The sequence below is a fragment of the Ovis aries genome, chromosome 8 (genome assembly GCF_016772045.2).
Source record: "Ovis aries strain OAR_USU_Benz2616 breed Rambouillet chromosome 8, ARS-UI_Ramb_v3.0, whole genome shotgun sequence".
Lineage (NCBI taxonomy): Eukaryota > Metazoa > Chordata > Mammalia > Artiodactyla > Bovidae > Ovis > Ovis aries.
In genome coordinates, this window is record NC_056061.1 from 9,442,249 (window position 1) to 9,458,842 (window position 16,594).

The 16,594-nt window shown below is 40.7% G+C and overlaps 1 long non-coding RNA gene across 4 annotated transcripts in view; it reads right to left on the reverse strand.

The window, feature by feature from the left end:
- Positions 1 to 411: 411 nt before the first annotated feature.
- The window catches only part of LOC121820148 (uncharacterized), an 85,856-nt gene continuing 69,673 nt past the window's right edge, over positions 412 to 16,594 (reverse strand). For all 4 annotated transcript variants that reach the window (XR_006060573.1, XR_006060572.1, XR_006060571.1 and 1 more), the window contains one exon: positions 412 to 1,775. This is a non-coding gene — a long non-coding RNA (uncharacterized LOC121820148). The remainder of the gene's footprint in view (positions 1,776 to 16,594) is intronic.

The following is a 16,594-nucleotide window of genomic DNA, read 5'->3' on the forward strand; positions in this document are numbered from 1 at the left end:
AGATCCCTCTAAGCCAAGGAAGCTCCTCCCTCTGAGGGACTCTTCACCCAAGTGATACAGAGGTTTGAACTTTACCCAATGCTAGGCATGTCAGGGGTCCTCGAGCGTGAGATACCCGGTTAATCAAGAGATGAGCTGGATTCTTTGAGGCTTGATCTCAAACTTGTCTGCAGTTAAAACATTGACTGATGAAATTTTCCCTTCTTTTTCTATTTCGTATGTATTTGTATTTGTGCTAGAAAGACGACGTTGTCATAGAACCTACAGAAATAATCACTAAAGAACTATCAACCCGTGGTAGGAAATCACGCTGACCAAGTATGGGTTTTCCATGTATTCTCACAAATAATCTCATCTACATATTCTGAATAACAGTCCCCAAACCAGGATAAAGAAAATTTGAGCAAAATCCCCAGCATGAAAAGAATATATTTTGACTCACCAAAGGGTTTATTTCCACTCATTGAAAAAAAATCTCCAGAAATCTGAAATGGTCACCATTTACCTGCTTTCTCTCGGCTTCTTGAGGAAGGGCATTTCTTCATTCATAAAACGGAACCTCAAGCTACTCGTCTGGTTTTGAATATTATGGAAAACGTAAGCTAGGGTCCCAGTGTACCCACGGTGATGCTGTAGCTGTGGGGTGGTTTTACATAATAGTTCTCATAGCCAGTGCTTGACTTCAGTCCATTCAAGCATGAGAACAGGTGGCAATGAGCAGAGAGGCGCATTCTCCAGGGGGCATCCTCACCACCCAGAGTGCAGCCTTCTTTCCGCCCCACCTGTTTCCTCCGCATCCAAAGCTAGGTAGCGATGACCAATTTCTCCTGTCACCCTTCCCTCCCCTCTTTGACAGTTTATTCCTGGATTCACAGTCCTTCTCAAACTTGAGAGGAAATAGGGATCTCCTCAGAGCCCACTAGACACATTTCTGAATCCCTCCTCCCATTACACAGACTTTTTTAGGACTATTATTTCCCCAAGCTTTGTTGATATATAATTGACATATAACATTGTGTAAGTTTAAGGCGTACAAGGAAATTATTATATATATACACACACACACATATATACATATCTTGTAAAATGATTACTGTAATCAGGTAGCTAACACCTCATAGTACCATCATTTTGTGTGTGTGTGTGTGCGTGTGTGTGTATATGTATCTTGTGTGTGGTGAGAACTTTACAATACTGTTAACTATGGTCATTCTGCTTATACATTAGTTCCCATCCTCAAGATTTTGATTTAAGAGGCTTGGGTCAAGGCTCAAGATTCTGGTTTCGCTGTCTGTTTGTTTTGCTGCTCAGCTTGCAGGATCTTAGTTCCTCAACCAGGGGTCGAACCTGGGCCCTGGCAGTAAGGAGTGCCGAGTCCTAGCCACTGGAACATCAGGGTATTCCCAAGATTCTGCATTTTAAATAAGCATTCCAGATGATTCTGTTAGAAGGAAGCTTGAGGATCACAATTTAAAAATGGTGTTAGTGGCAGCAAAACGTCTCAGGCGAGGATGCACATAGAATGTGAGATTTCACAGATGTTCAGTGTAGAAAGAAGATGAAACCTGAGACCTGTAGAGACATAGCATTATGGGCTATGCAGGTGGGAAGGAAGAACAAGTCTGGCCTCATGCCTTCATTTCACACACAGGAGATACAGGCTCTGGGAAGTTAGGTGAGATGTCCAGGGGTTTACATCACATTTGTGGCAGAATCGGGGCTAGAAATAGGGTCATCGTTCCCCATTCAGGTCTTCTCTTCTTCCATCGTCCATTCTAAAATGAAGCACAATTACTACTGTATTAAATAGATAACTAATAAGAGCCTTCCCCATAGCACAGGGAACTCTACTGGGCTCTGTGGTGACCTAAACGGGAAGGAAATCCAAACATATGTGTATGTACGGCAAATTCACCTACTTTACAGCAGAAACTGACATAGCAGTGTAAAGCAACAATGCTCCAATAACAAAACAAATGAAATGAAGCAAAACTAGGAGGATTAGTTAGAACAGTTCTTTCGTCTTTTGCAACCTTTGGTAGCACTCTAGAGTTTTTCTAATTGTCTCTCAAAATATAGCTCCAGTCTATTTAAACACTGGAAGGGTAACAAAGAAGCTGACTTCCACAAAAGCAGAAAAGAGCACAGAAAAAATACAGCTGGTAGAGGACAAGCTTTTCTCTGCAAAGAGATTCTAAACAATGATTTTATGCTTCAAATACCTGTAATTAGACCCCTCTGTATAACCATTTCAGTCTCCTTTTGTTTTTTTCCCACATAAAATCTGTTTTTTCAGCACCACAAGGTCAAATTGTACACAGGATGAGCATGGTGTATGTGTTATGACTGCTAACACAAATGACTTCTTTATTTTCAAGAACCAGGTATTAAGCACCAACACCACCAACATGGAAAAACAAACCTTGGACTCTAGCATGTCAAACACTTCTGCATGTTGATAAAATAAAAATCAAACTCACAGTTATGCTGTTAAGAAGTTTTATAGGAAATTTGTAGTTTTTAAACGCAGTGATTTTCACGTGGAAAAAAGACAAACCTAAGTAACATAGAAATTTATTATACAAATTGCATTGCCTCAGTTGCTTGGAACATCTAGCACCCCAGACATTCTTCTTCAAGGGCAAGGTTCATCAGGAAGTAAACGGCACATTCAGAACTTGAAATCTGACTTTCTTTGTTTTTTTAATGTTCATTTTTAAAATTAAATAATTAACTTATTTCAGGTGCACTGGTCTTCGTTGCTGCGCATCACTCAGGCTTCAGTGGTTGTGGCACATGGGCTTAGCTGCCCCGTGGCACATGGAATCTTCCTGACCCAGGGACTGAACCTATGTCTCCTGCATAGGCAGGCATATTCTTAACCACTGGACCTTAGGGAAGCCCCACAAATCTGACGTTCTCGAAGGAGGAAAAGTTTCCGCTCTTACCACAAAAGAGACAGTGGGATATACTAGAACAGAAGGAACACTTTCTGTCCAGGTGACAGAAAGACCATGGTTTGGCTATTACAAGTTTTAATTTCAGTTTGCTCATATGCCAAGTCAGGCTTTCCCAGCCTATCTGACTGTCATGAAGCTTCCATGAGTTTATATAGTATGATTAAATAAACATTGTTCTTTAGTAACTCATAGTGAAACTAGTATTAGGGATACTACAATATGTGGTATGAGGAGGAGACTGTGACAATGTTTACCATTAAATAAGACCAATGCTTATCTTTGGCAAGCATCAGTCAGTTCAGTTCAGTCGCTCAGCCGTGTCCGACTATTTGTGACCCCATGAATTGCAGCACGCCAGGCCTCCCTGTCCATCATGAACTCCCGGAGTTCACTCAAACTCACGTCCATCGAGTCCATGATGCCATCCAGCCATCTCATCCTCTGTCGTCCCCTTTTTCTCCTGCCCCTAACTCCTCCCAGCATCAGAGTCTTTTCCAATGAGTCAACTCTTCGCATGAGGTGGCCAAAGTACTGGAGTTTCAGCTTTAGCATCATTCCTTCCAAAGAAATCCCAGGGCTGATCTCCTTTAGAATGGATTGGTTGGATCTCCTTGCAGTCCAAGGGACTCTCAAGAGTCTTCTCCAACACCATAGTTCAAAAGCATCAATTCTTCGGCGCTCAGCTTTCTTCACAGTCCAACTCTCGCATCCATACATGACCACTGGAAAACCATAGCCTTGACTAGACGGACCTTAGTTGGCAAAGTAATGTCTCTGCTTTTCAATATGCTATCCAGGATGATAACTTTTCTTCCAAGGAGTAAGGGTCTTTTAATTTCATGGCTACAGTCATCATCTGCAGTGATTTTGGAGCCCAAAAAGATAAAGTCTGACACTGTTTCCACTGTTTCCCCATCTATTTCCCATGAAATGTTGGGACCAGACGCCATGATCTTCGTTTTCTGAATGTTGAGCTTTAAGCCAACATTTTCACTCTCCTCTTTCACTTTCATCAAGAGGCTCTTTAGTTCCTCTTCACTTTCTGCCATAAGGGTTGCATAAAACATGATAGTGGGACTTTCTGAGTGATCCAGTGGTTAAGAATCCTCCTGCCAATGCAGGAGATGTGATCCGAGGTCCAGGAAGACCCCACATGTGGGGGATCAGCTAAGCCCAAGCACCACACCTACTGAAGCCCACGGCCTGGAGTCCGCAATGAGAAAAGCTGCCCCAGTGAGTAGCCCGCAAACCACAACTAGAGTAGCCCTCACTTGCCTCAACTAGGGAAAGCCCATGCGCGATAACGAAGACCTGGCAGAGTCATCAATCAATTAATTGAATTAAAAGAAAAAGTCAGACACTGAGTGACTGAACTGAACTGAACTGAATGTTATTCCGTGTTTCCCTAGGGGTTTGGAACTAGCTTGTAGGTGTCAACTGGCTCAAATCCCAAATCTCCATTCCAGGCAGGAATTAAGCCCAGTATTGACAGAGAAGCATGTCATACGGGAGGGTAGAGATAAAAGAGAGTTACACTCTTCCTACAACTTTGTAATTCCTTGTTGTTGTTGTTGTTTAATTGGTAAGTTGTGTTTGACTCTTTGTGATCCTATGGACTATAGCCCACCAGGCTCCTGTCCATGGGATTCTCCAGGCAAGAATACTGGAGCGGGCTGCCATTTCCTTCTCCAGGGGATCTTCCCCACCCAGGGATCCAACCTGCATCTTCTGCACTGCAGGAGAATTCTTTATCACTGAGCCACCAGGGCAACCCCAATTCCTTGTACACAAGCCCAAACTTAACATTTTTCTCCAAGTGGATCACCCACTGCAAGCTCTTTGCTTCTGTAACTTAAATCAAATTCACTGTATGAGAAAAATCAACAGCAGTGGTCTGAGTGCCCCTTGGTCGTAATCAGAGTTTGGGGCTGGAAGGGAGGCACTTTTAGAAGTGCTTCTTAGTGCTTCCTAACCAGGTTTGGGAATCAAACTCAGCTTTCGTAATTGAACTCAGGAGCTCTCAATCTCTGCTAGAAGCAACAGGGGAATTAAAAAAATTACCCAGATTTTTTTTTGGACTTGCACATCGAAGTTTTCTAAGTCTCAAGATGTTTCTAACGTGCAAGAGGGGCAAAAACAATTAATCTAGTTTAATTCCTTATTTAGTGAGGAAACTGAGTTCCTCTCCTCTTCTTTAGTTGCTAAGTCATGTCCTACTCTTTGTGACCTCATGGACTGTAGCATGCCAGGCTCCTCTGTCCTCCACTATCTCCTGGAGATTGCTCAAACTGATGTCCATTGAGTCGGTGATGCTATCTAACCATCTCGTTCTCTGCCATCCTCTTCTCCTTTTGCCTTCAATCTTTCCCAGCAACAAGGTCTTTTCTAATGAGTCTGCTCTTCCCATCAGGTGATCAAAGTATTGGAACTTCAGCAAACTAAGTAATTAAATTTCTATAAGCACTTACAAATGGCGACTACTCAATTCAACTCAAAAAATCCATATTGAGTACATACATATCTATGATATAAAAACTGGTCTAAATGACTTCATCATAAGAGGTATGAAAACCATTCAAAATTATACAAGGCAGAATAATGTAAATGATTATAGAGTAGGAAAAACAGGGTGTTTTAGTATTCCAAAAGGCTGAGAAATAACTTGAGATCTTTATCAGGAATATGGCAGATGATTTCTTACAATCAGAGGATGCCGACTCCTGAAAGCTAGTGAGTCCTAAACTTGCGGAACTGTAAGTAATCATACAATATGGATACTGCAATTCTATCTCCTGCTTTGAAAGTTAGCCTGTGTGTCAAACAATTGTAAATACTTTGCTTATCACAGACAATAGAACTGCAAAAATGTCCTGAAAGGAATGTTGCTACAAATCAGGGTAAATTTTGATTTCTTTTAAGTATTTAATTTATAAGCATTGCACTATTTCCCAAGTCCTGAAAAATTAGTTGAGAATGACTATAGATGATGGTCGTGGAATATGTGGTCACTCCTGGATATCTTTTAAAATACTTTTTAAACCTCCAAAATATGTTCTACTATGTCACTACTCCTATTTCAGAGGTATCCACCTAGTTCAGGGTCTCATCTTAACCATCCCAAAGTCTTCCTAGTTTTCTTTTCTCTAATGTCTTACCTCACTCAACCCATTCTACATAATGTTGTGAAGTAAGGCATTCTAAAACACTGTTACAAAATGTTTTAAATGTAAAATGAAATTTTACTATACATACTGTTATACTCTCCATTTATTTTCTCTCTTTTCAAGGTTTAATCATTGTTTATCAAAGTAATATATTTAATATTTTAAGAACCAGAAAATATTACAAAGCTTATAATGGACACAGCTCTCTCCTGCTTTATCCCTTTGTGTTCCCAATTGCTGCTCCCCAGAAGACATTGTTTTCAAGTATCTTACAGGTTTCTGCTGGTATTATTTGATATGATATGCTTGTACTGTTATTTTAAGATTTCCCAATATTAGACATTGCCTGTTGATTTTCTATCTGAAGGATGGTGATTTATTTCAGTTAAACATGCTTTGCTCCCATCCATTTTGGAAATAATTGGGGACATATCAATGGATAAGACCAAGTCCCCATCCTTAGGAAATTACATTCATTCTGGTGTGAAAAAATAAAAAACAACAAGTAGCCGAATAATTGGAGAATTCCAGAAAGTGATCCATGACATGAAAAAAATTAAGCAGAGGAAAGAATACATATTCCCTTCCTCCACTCACCCAATATAGTTCTAATAAAATGTTTGGTGCTTGCATGGGTATAACTAGATAAGTATTCCTCAGCACTGCAGCATACATCATATTATGATTAACTTTCACTTATTGTACAACTATTTTCTCTGAGTCTGAAAGGGCCTTGTTATTGCATTTCCTGTTTTCCATGTACCAAGAGTGAATTCATTCCTAAACATGCTGCCAGGACTGGAAAATGTCTCTCGAGACGATCCAGTCCTCCAGCTGATCTCTCAGTTCCTCCTCCTCCTCCTCTTCCTCTTTCATAACCCCTTCTGAGACCCAGGCCCTCTTTCCAGTGCTGTCTGGGAGCTTTCCAGGTAGCACAGCTGTTACCCCGGGGTCTCCTTTACCACTTTCCAGGATCTTCCTCTGATCCGCTCTTCCTTTCCTGGACACCACATCCTCCTCATTCTTTAGTCTTCCAGTAGCTTCTTGAGAAGCAGTGCACAGGGAGCGAATGTCTGCAGCCTTACATGACTGACATGCCTCTCCTTGCCGAGGGCCTGCTATAGAACTCTAGACAGGAAAGGATTTTTCCTTAGAGATCAGGAGTGATCGCTCCCTTGCCACTTGCTGTGCATCAAGTGCTATTGAGAATTCTGATGACATTCTTGTTCCCAGTCCTGGGTGTGTGACCTGGAAGAATTAGCGTTCTAAAATTTCAGAATAATTGGGATTTTTGCAAGATTTTTTTTTTTTCTTTTTCTGGAGAGGCAAAAATGTGTGGTGATTAGGAGCCAGATTTTAGAGCCAGACTGCTGGGTCTGTCACTTAACTAGCTCTCTACTTTGCAAGGTACTCAACTTTTCTATGCCTCTGTTGGCTGTAAAATGAGGTTAATACTAGTACCCCCATCAGGGTCTTGGTGAGGATAAGAGGAATACTTCAAGATGTTTAGAACCATGCTGGGCACAAACGCTCTCTGTAAATACTAGCCATTATTATCATGTTATTACTATTAACTTATTTCTTTATTGCACTGGATATTTAGTAGACTATTGTAATTTGGAAACTCAAACTTTCACAGTTGGGACATCTGCTTGTATTATTTCTTTAATAATTTCCTTTCACTTTCTTCACACTTTTTTCCTGGAATCCTTGTTATCAGTCAAATTTCCTCAATGTTATATTTCAATCTACCAGCAATATTTTAAATATTCAATATTTTTGTCTTATCTTTTGAATATGTGTATATATATATACACACACATATGTATTTTATGTATATATAGTATGCATGGATGTATATTATATGTGTTTGTGTGTGTTCATCACTCAGTCACAACCCCATGGACGGTGACCCACTAGCTTCCTCTGTCCATGGGATTTGTCAGGCAAGAATACTGGAGTGGGTAGCCATTCCCTTCTTCAGAGGATCTTTCCAACCCAGAGTCATAACTGGGTCTCCTCATTACAGACAGATTCTTTTATGTCTGAGCCACCAGGGAAACACTTACATATATGTGTGTGTTAGTTGCTTAGTCGTGTCCGACTCTGTGACCCCCATGGACTGTAGCCCATCAGACTCCCCTGTCCATGGGATTTCCCAGGCAAGAATACTGGAGAGGGTTGCCATTTCCTTCTCCAGGAGATCTTCCCCACCCAGGGATCAAACCTGGGTCTCTGGGATTGCAGACAGATTCTTTACCATCTGAGCCACCAGGGAAGCCCTGCCCTTGGGTATACTATATATGTATTATATATGTATGCATTGTGTGTGTGTGTGTGTGTGTGTGTGTGTGTGTGTGTGTATATCCCAGGGATGGGGGAGCCTGGTGGGCTGCCGTCTATAGGGTTGCACAGAGTCGGACACGACTGAAGTGACTTAGCAATAGCAATATATATATATATATATATATATAAAGCTTTGGAACTTTCCAGGTGGCTCGGTGGGTAAAAAATCTGCCTGCAATGGGGGAGATGTAGGAAACAAGGATTCCACCCCTGGGTTAGGAAGAGCCCCTGGAGGAGGGCATAGCCACCTGTTCCAGTATTCATGCCTAAAGAATCCCAAGGACAGAGGAGCCTGGCGGGCTATAGTCTGTAGGGTCTCAGAGAGTAGGACACTACTGAGGTGACTGAGTGCATATAAAGTTTTTAAATGAATATAGTATTTTGTCTTTTCTTCCTGAAGATATTTCTTAAAAGGTTTATTTTTATTGTTGAAATTTCTGCTGCTTTTTTTCTGTTTTGTTGAAGGCTTTTCTCTGGTGATTCTTGAATGTCTATTCATACTAAAAGTAAGGCTGTTAAGCTCTAGGACTTGTCAACCAGTGAACTTTGTTGTAGGGAGACTGGGTCAGAGTTGAATCCCCTGAAGAGACAGGTGGGCCCGCGTAAATGTCAGTTTCTGTAGATCTTTGGCTTTGAGCTGGTCAGTGTTTTATAGTCTCTTGCCTGGGAGTATAGTGTGGCTATTGTACTCTTGCCTGGAAAATCCCATGGGCGGAGGAGGCTGGTGGGCTGCAGTCCATGGGGTCGCTAAGAGTCGGACATGACTGAGTGACTTCACTTTCACTCTTCATTTTCATGCATTGGAGAAGGACATGGCAACCCACTCCAGTGTTCTTGCCTGGAGAACCCCAGGGACGGGGGAGCCTGGTGGGCTGCTGTCTATGGGGTCTCACAGAGTTGGACATGACTGAAGCAACTTAGAAGCAGTAGTGTTCTGGGAGCTAAGATGTGGCAGGAATGGAAGAGAAATGTTTTTCATGTAGATTCTCACACAATCCTCTTGCTTTTAACACATGGGACCTAATTAAACTTAAAAACTTTTGCATAGTAAGGGAAACCATAAACAAAACAAAAAGACAACCTACAGATTGGGAGAAAATATTTGCAAATGATGCAACTGACGAGGGATTCATTTCCAAAGTAAACAAACAGCTCATGCAGTTCAATATCAAAAAATCAAACAATCCAACTGAAAAATTGGCAGCGGTAGACATTTCTCCAAAAAAGACATACTGCTGGCCACCAGATATATGAAAAGATGCTCAATATTGTAAATTATCAGAGAAATGCAAATCAAAACTACAATGAGGTTTCACCTCACACTGGTCAGAATGTCTGCCATCAAAAAGTCTACAAATAAAAATGCTGAAGAGGGTGTGGAGAAAACGGAACCTTCTGACACTGTTGGTGGGAATGCAAATTGGTGCAGCTACAATGGAAAATAATATGGAGGTTCCTTAAAACGCTAAAACTAGATCCAGCAATCCCACTCCTGGGAATATACCCAGAAAAGATGAAAACTCTAATTTGAAAAGACACACACACCCCAAAGTCATTGCAAAGCTATTTACAATAGCCAAGACATGGAAGCAACCTAAATACCCATTGATAGATGAGTGGATAAAGATGAGGTACACAAATACAATGGAATATTAACATTACTCTGCAATAAAAAGAATTAAATAATACCATTGGCAATAACATAGATGGACCTAGAGATCATTATAACAAGTAAAGTGAGTCTGAGAAAGATAAACACCATATAATATCAGTTTTATATGGAATCTTACAAAATGATACAAATGAACTCATTTACAAAACGGAAATATTAACAAATTCACAAACATAGAAAACAAGCTTACAGTTACCAAAAGGGAAAGGGCGAGAAGGAATAAATTAGGAGTCTGAGATTAACATACATACACTACTTATAAAGTAGATAAACAACAAGGCTCTACTGTGTAGCACAGGGAACTATACTCAATATCTTGTAATAAACTATAAGAGAAAAGAATCTGAAAGAGAGTGAAAAAAAATCATATGTATATGCATAACTGAATCACTTTGTTGTATACCTAAAACACAGTAAATCAGCTATAGTTAAAAAAAAAAAAATTCCCCCTTGGATGTGAGAATTGGATTATAAAGAAAGCTGAGTGCCGCAGAATTGATGCTTTTGAACTGTGGTGTTGGAGAAGACTCTTGAGAGTCCCTTGGATTGCAAGGAGATTCAGCCAGTCCATCCTAAAGGAGACCAGTCCTGAATATTCATTGGAAGGACTGATGCTGAAGCTGAAACTCTAATACTTTGGCCACCTGATGTGAAGAACCGACTCACTGGAAAAGACCCTGATGCTGGGAAAGATCAAAGGTGGGAGGAGAAGGGGACAACAGGGGATAAGACAGTTGGATGGCATCACCAATGCGATGGACATGAGTTTGAGTAGGCTCTAGGAGTTGGTGATGGACAGGGAACCTGGGGTGCTGCAGTCCATGGGGTCGCAAAGAGTCGGACATGACTGAGCTACTAAACTGAACTCTTGTTTTTAAAATGGTGTCTCCTGGGTTCAATCTCTCCACCCTCTCTAGGATGGAGGTAGGTTTTGTGGGATCTCAAACTTACGTCATTTGGAGGACCCTCTTGCAGACAAATATAAAATTATGAAGCACAATTACATAGAAGGCCTTGGAAGGGACCCGGGTGTGGGCAGCCCCAGGCCTACGCTTTAGTAGCCTCAGGATCAGGCTGCATCCTGCCTTCTCCCAGATGCTGGAGGGGTATGCCTGATGTTCCTGGCTGCAGAGGGCATCTGGAGTCTTATTGTCACTTACTGTCATTCAACTCTTTGCTTTTTAGCTCCATCCCATACCCTGGTTCTTCAGGGATAACCAGTGTCTTCCTATCTTGGAGCTTCATGGTATTTATGGTTCAGCTGGTCCACTTCTCGTGGGGCGGGGTGGGGAGCATCTCTCACTGCAGGCATTTGGGCTTCCCTTTCTCTGCTGAGCTAAATCTCACCATTCAGTCGTGCCCTTTCCACCTTCTAGAACCACGTGGCCATCTCTTGGCTGCTATTATTACCTACCGTGTTCTCTTTGTCAGAGTGGGTTTATTCCTCTTTTCATTCCACTGCTGCCATTGATGAGCTTTAGGAGAGTGCAGAAATACACAGGCTCAATTTGCTGTGTTTAATCAGAAGTCTTGTTCTGACCTCAGATAATTTATATTTGTCATTAACACTACTGTTGTATTTTATTCATTTAAGTAGGTCAGGTGGTGCTAGTGGTAAGAACCTGCCTGCCAAGGCCGGAGATGTAGGAGACATGGGTTTGATCCCTGGGTTGGGAAGAGCTGCTGCAGGAGGAAATGGCAACCCACTCCAGTATTCTTGCCTGGAGAATTTCATATACAGAGGAGCCTAGCGGGCTACAGTCCGTAGGGCTGAAAAGAGTAGGACACGACTCAAGCAACTTAGCACACAGGCGCACATTCTAAAACTAAACATTTGCTGTACTGTACACTTGAAACATAAATACTTCCATGTTCTCCTAATCTGGTACATTCTGAGACAATAAATGAAGCTAGTGTGTGGATTAATCAAACTGAATATTCTGTAAAGGAGAATGTACCAGAAAATGTCTACAATTTTTTAAAACAAAATTACAAAGTGATTCATATTAATAAAGGAGTCTACAAAATCCTTATGTTTTACGAAAAAATATTTAGTCTAGTTTATTGTTCTAAATGGTGTTCAATAAATGTTTGTTAAATAAATGAATGCTCCCAGAAATAGTCCATCTCATCCACTCAGATGACTTCATTTCTATTAAAACACTTCCTTTTCCCAAATGACTCTCCAAACTCTTGGTGAATGAGATGTAGAAATATTTATGGTAAGTTTTCCCAAACTGTGCTCCTTGGAATCTCAGATTTGCAAGAATACTCTAAGAAAATCATGTGGGGCCAAGAACATTTTATAAACTCTAAGTTCAACAAATTTCTTTACATTAAGGACTCCTTAGGGTCTTAACTATGTTAATATGAATTGTGAATCTTTTAGAGGGGGATCATGATAACTATTTCTCAAATTTATTTCTTACCAATCCCATTTAGACAGCATACTATTTATTCCTTCCAGAGAAAATTGCATCAAAATACAATTTAGAACATTTTTTGTCAACAGTGAAAGTGAAGCTGCTCAGTCATGCCTGACTCTTTGCAACCCCACGGACTATAGACTGCCAGGCTCCTCCACCCATGTGTCAACAGTGGGTTTCCTAATTTTGGACCTGGAAAAGACCTCCTTTTCATCCTGAGGAGGAGGTTTCTTTCCTCCCATGCCAACTCTATTCTAGATCTTAATCCCTCAGCATTACCTCTCCTTGAAACTCTCTGGAATATCAGACTGACTGTCCACCAACAGGATTTCAATGATCCCGAGTGAAATAAAGCCTGTGTCAGAGAACCTTTGATAAGAGCTACTGGGGGAGAAAGCAGAAATGAATAGAGGATAACAGTGAGGTGGCCTCCCAGCTGACGCCAGCAGTGAAGAATCTGCCTGCCAAGGCAGAGGCCTAAGAGACCCAGGTTCAGTCCCTGGGTCAGGAAGATCCCCTGGAGGAAGACATGGCAGCCCGCTCCAGTATTCTTGCCTGAAAGATCCCATGGTCAGAAGAGCCTGGCCTGCTGTAGTCCATGGAGTCACAGAGGTGGACGCAACTGAGGGCGGCACTACTGTGCGCTTCTTCCACACAAAGGTGCTATAAACTCTGCTCTGTACCTTGTTTTGAGAAAATCAGGTAAAAACCTAACTTATATCTTGGAGATTTTTATAGATTGAATTGGGTCCCCAAAAAGATATGCTGAACTCCTAACCCCCAGTATCTTAGAAAGTGACCTTATTTGGAAATAAAGTCATTGTAGATGTAAATAAAGTTGAGATGAGGTCACAGCGGAGTAGATTAGCCCTTAATCCAGTGTGACTGGTGTCCTTATAGTAGGACGTACATGCCTGGTGACACTGTGATGTGGTGACTGACATCAGAGGCAGGCATGGCCAGGGCTTTGCTACGAATGATCACCAGAAGCTGAGATCAGGCAAGGCGCCGTTTTCTAAGTTTCAGAGGGAGCAGGGCCCTGCCAACACCTTGACTTTGGAACTTCTAGCATCCAGAACTATGAGCAATACATTTCCATTGTTTTAAGCCACACAGTTTGTACCTCTTTTTCCCAACAGCCCTAGATCTTTCCAAATCCATGGATAGATGCTTCATTCTATTTGACAGGCACATAGTATTTAACTGCATGGCTGGACAATGATTTACTTTTAATTTCATTTATTTCATGCATTAGGCCACGCAGCATGGTTTGTGGGATTTCAGTTTCCAGATCAGGGATTGAAGCCAAGCCACAGCAGTGAAAGCACCAAGTCCTAATCACTCGACCTCCAGGGAATTTATCTACTCAGTTCTCTACTGACGAACATTTCAGTGTTTAATTTTGTCATTAGAAACAACACAAAGCAAATAACTATATACATATATATTAATATAGTCATATAACATAACTTATTATAACTTACAGCTATATTAACATATAATATATTATATATATAGTATACTATAGTATAGTAGAGCTTCCCTGGGGGCTCAGATGGTAAAGAATCTGTCTGCAAGACAGGAGACCTGAGTTCAATCCCTGGGTCTGGAAGATCTCCTGTAGAAGGGAGTGGCTACCCCCTCCAGTATTCCTTGCCTGGAGAATTCCATGAACAGAGGAACCTGCAGGGCTACCGTCCATGGGGTTGCAAAGAGTAGGACACGACTGAGTGAATCTCACAACACAATAGTATAGTATAGTTATATTCATAACTATATATTAACATATAACTATATACATTATATACTATAGTATGTGTGTGTGTGTATATATATATATATATGTATATATATATAAAATTATATATGTCATTTCAAACAATTGTGAGACTATCCTGAGATAAATGCACAGGAGTGGTGGATCCTTAAACTGAATAAGATGTTTCGTACATGAACAAGTAAGAAATTATTATGACTTGAATAACCTTAAGTTTCCACAAACAGAGAGTATAATAAAATGGTGCTTAAGCCAATAATGATGCTAAATGGCATAGCTTTGTCCTGACTTCTCCGCCATCTCTCTCCCTAACTGTCCCCCTGCTGTGTGACCTTTCAGACAAGCCTCCTTTCTTTTCTCTGGATCTCTGCTGCACTTGAATTTTCAGGGGTTTTTTTTTCTTTTTTTTTAAAATTGTTGTATAGTTGATTTACAACATTGCGTTAATTTCTACTACACTGCAAAGTGATTCAGTTTTATATGTATATTCACACACATACACACATATATATATATTCTTTTACATATTCTTTTCCATTATGGTTTATCACAGGATATTGACTATATCCCTGAGCTATAGTAGAATCTTGTTGTTTGAGTTGTTAGTACTTTAATGTTTAATTTTTAAAATAAAATTTAATATTTAATATTTTAAGGTAGATATGAGAATAAAATTACAAAAAAATTTATGAGAGTAATTGCCCTATATAAAGAAAGGAATTTCTATGTTTTTGCCTGCTTTGATTACTTTATTATGCCCTTCATCCACACTCTGTCCTCACACACACACACACACACACACACACACACACACACACACACACACACACACAGCTGCACCGGGTAATATCTGTTTCTCACATTTGTTGTCATGTATTTAGAAGTTTCTTACTGTCTCCTCTATATTTGCCCACAATAGTTAGCCTACTGTCTTTTCCACAGATGTTACTACCTGACTTATAAGTATCTACCCAGCGCTTTCATATGCTAAGTTTTTCATCAGTGAAAATTCTCTATCTCCTGAAGGCAGCCTGAGGATTTACTTTTATGGATTACCGTTTCTGTGAACCTCGTTCTTCCTCTTTCTTCTTTTCTCAGAACAGAATAATGGTTGGGGATATATAATTTTAACCAACATATTTTAAAAAATCAGTACAAGATACATTTGATTGTCACGGCTAATCCATGATGACAGCCCCATAAAGGAAGGAGGTAATTTACCTTGATTTCCTAGATCATGGAGACTTTTCTTTCTAGAAAGGGTTTAGGATTGGAACTCTGGTCACGTGGCTATTATTCTTAGTATCCTCAGCCATGTTGCCTGCCAAGAATCATTGGAGCTAAGAGTAGGCTGCTTATATGATATAATTGGTAAAGTGCTGGGAAGAGGCCTAAGTCTCCACAGGTCTCCCCTAGAGCGATCCAAAGTACTTAAATTGTTACCTTCAGCATCAAAGCTTTCTCTTACTCAAATGTAAATAGCCTGAAGGGATATCATAATAAACCATTATCAGAAATCAGCAACTCAGTGGGAATGGGTCTCTTAGATTCTTTTCCTGCTAACACTAGTTGGCCAAGAAGAAAGTGAGAATTCAGCCAAGACGTTTTCACTGAAGTGAGCTGAGTCCTGCGTTATTGCTGTCGTGATGAGAAAAGGCTGGCCAGTTACATGGCCCCCATCACTCTCTCCACTGACCAGGAGACTAGAGCTCTTTTGTAAAGAGGAACTACCGGGATTGGAGAGGTCTAGGGAACTGGGTTACAAGGATCTTCTTCACTTGCGTACAGGGTCAAATGGATCATGAAAAGGTAGCTGTTAAGTTTTTCTAAACTTTCAGCACAGCAAGCTGATGATTCTGGTAAAGCTCAAAATGGCATCTGGCAGTCAGAATGGTTCATCACATTTTTTAAAACATAATAATGTTGGAAGCGCCTGCTTTTGAACCAAGCTGTGTAGCAAGATGAAAGTACTCTGTACTCTCCTCCGCTTTCCCTTCTCCCCAATTCTCTGATCATGTGGGTCTACGGGTCTCCCGTACTGCCAGGGGCTACTGACTTCCTTGATGAATATTTATGGATAACAAAGTAGTCACTATTTTCCACTGGGTCTTACTAACGCTAATTCCCAAACCTGAGATTTACTTGGGGATTGACCGCCTGGTTAGTTGAGATAGATGTGTTTGTCTGTCTCTCCTTTCAAGTCTCACATGATTAGAAAAACTGTTGGAAGGAGGTGATCTAGGTAGACC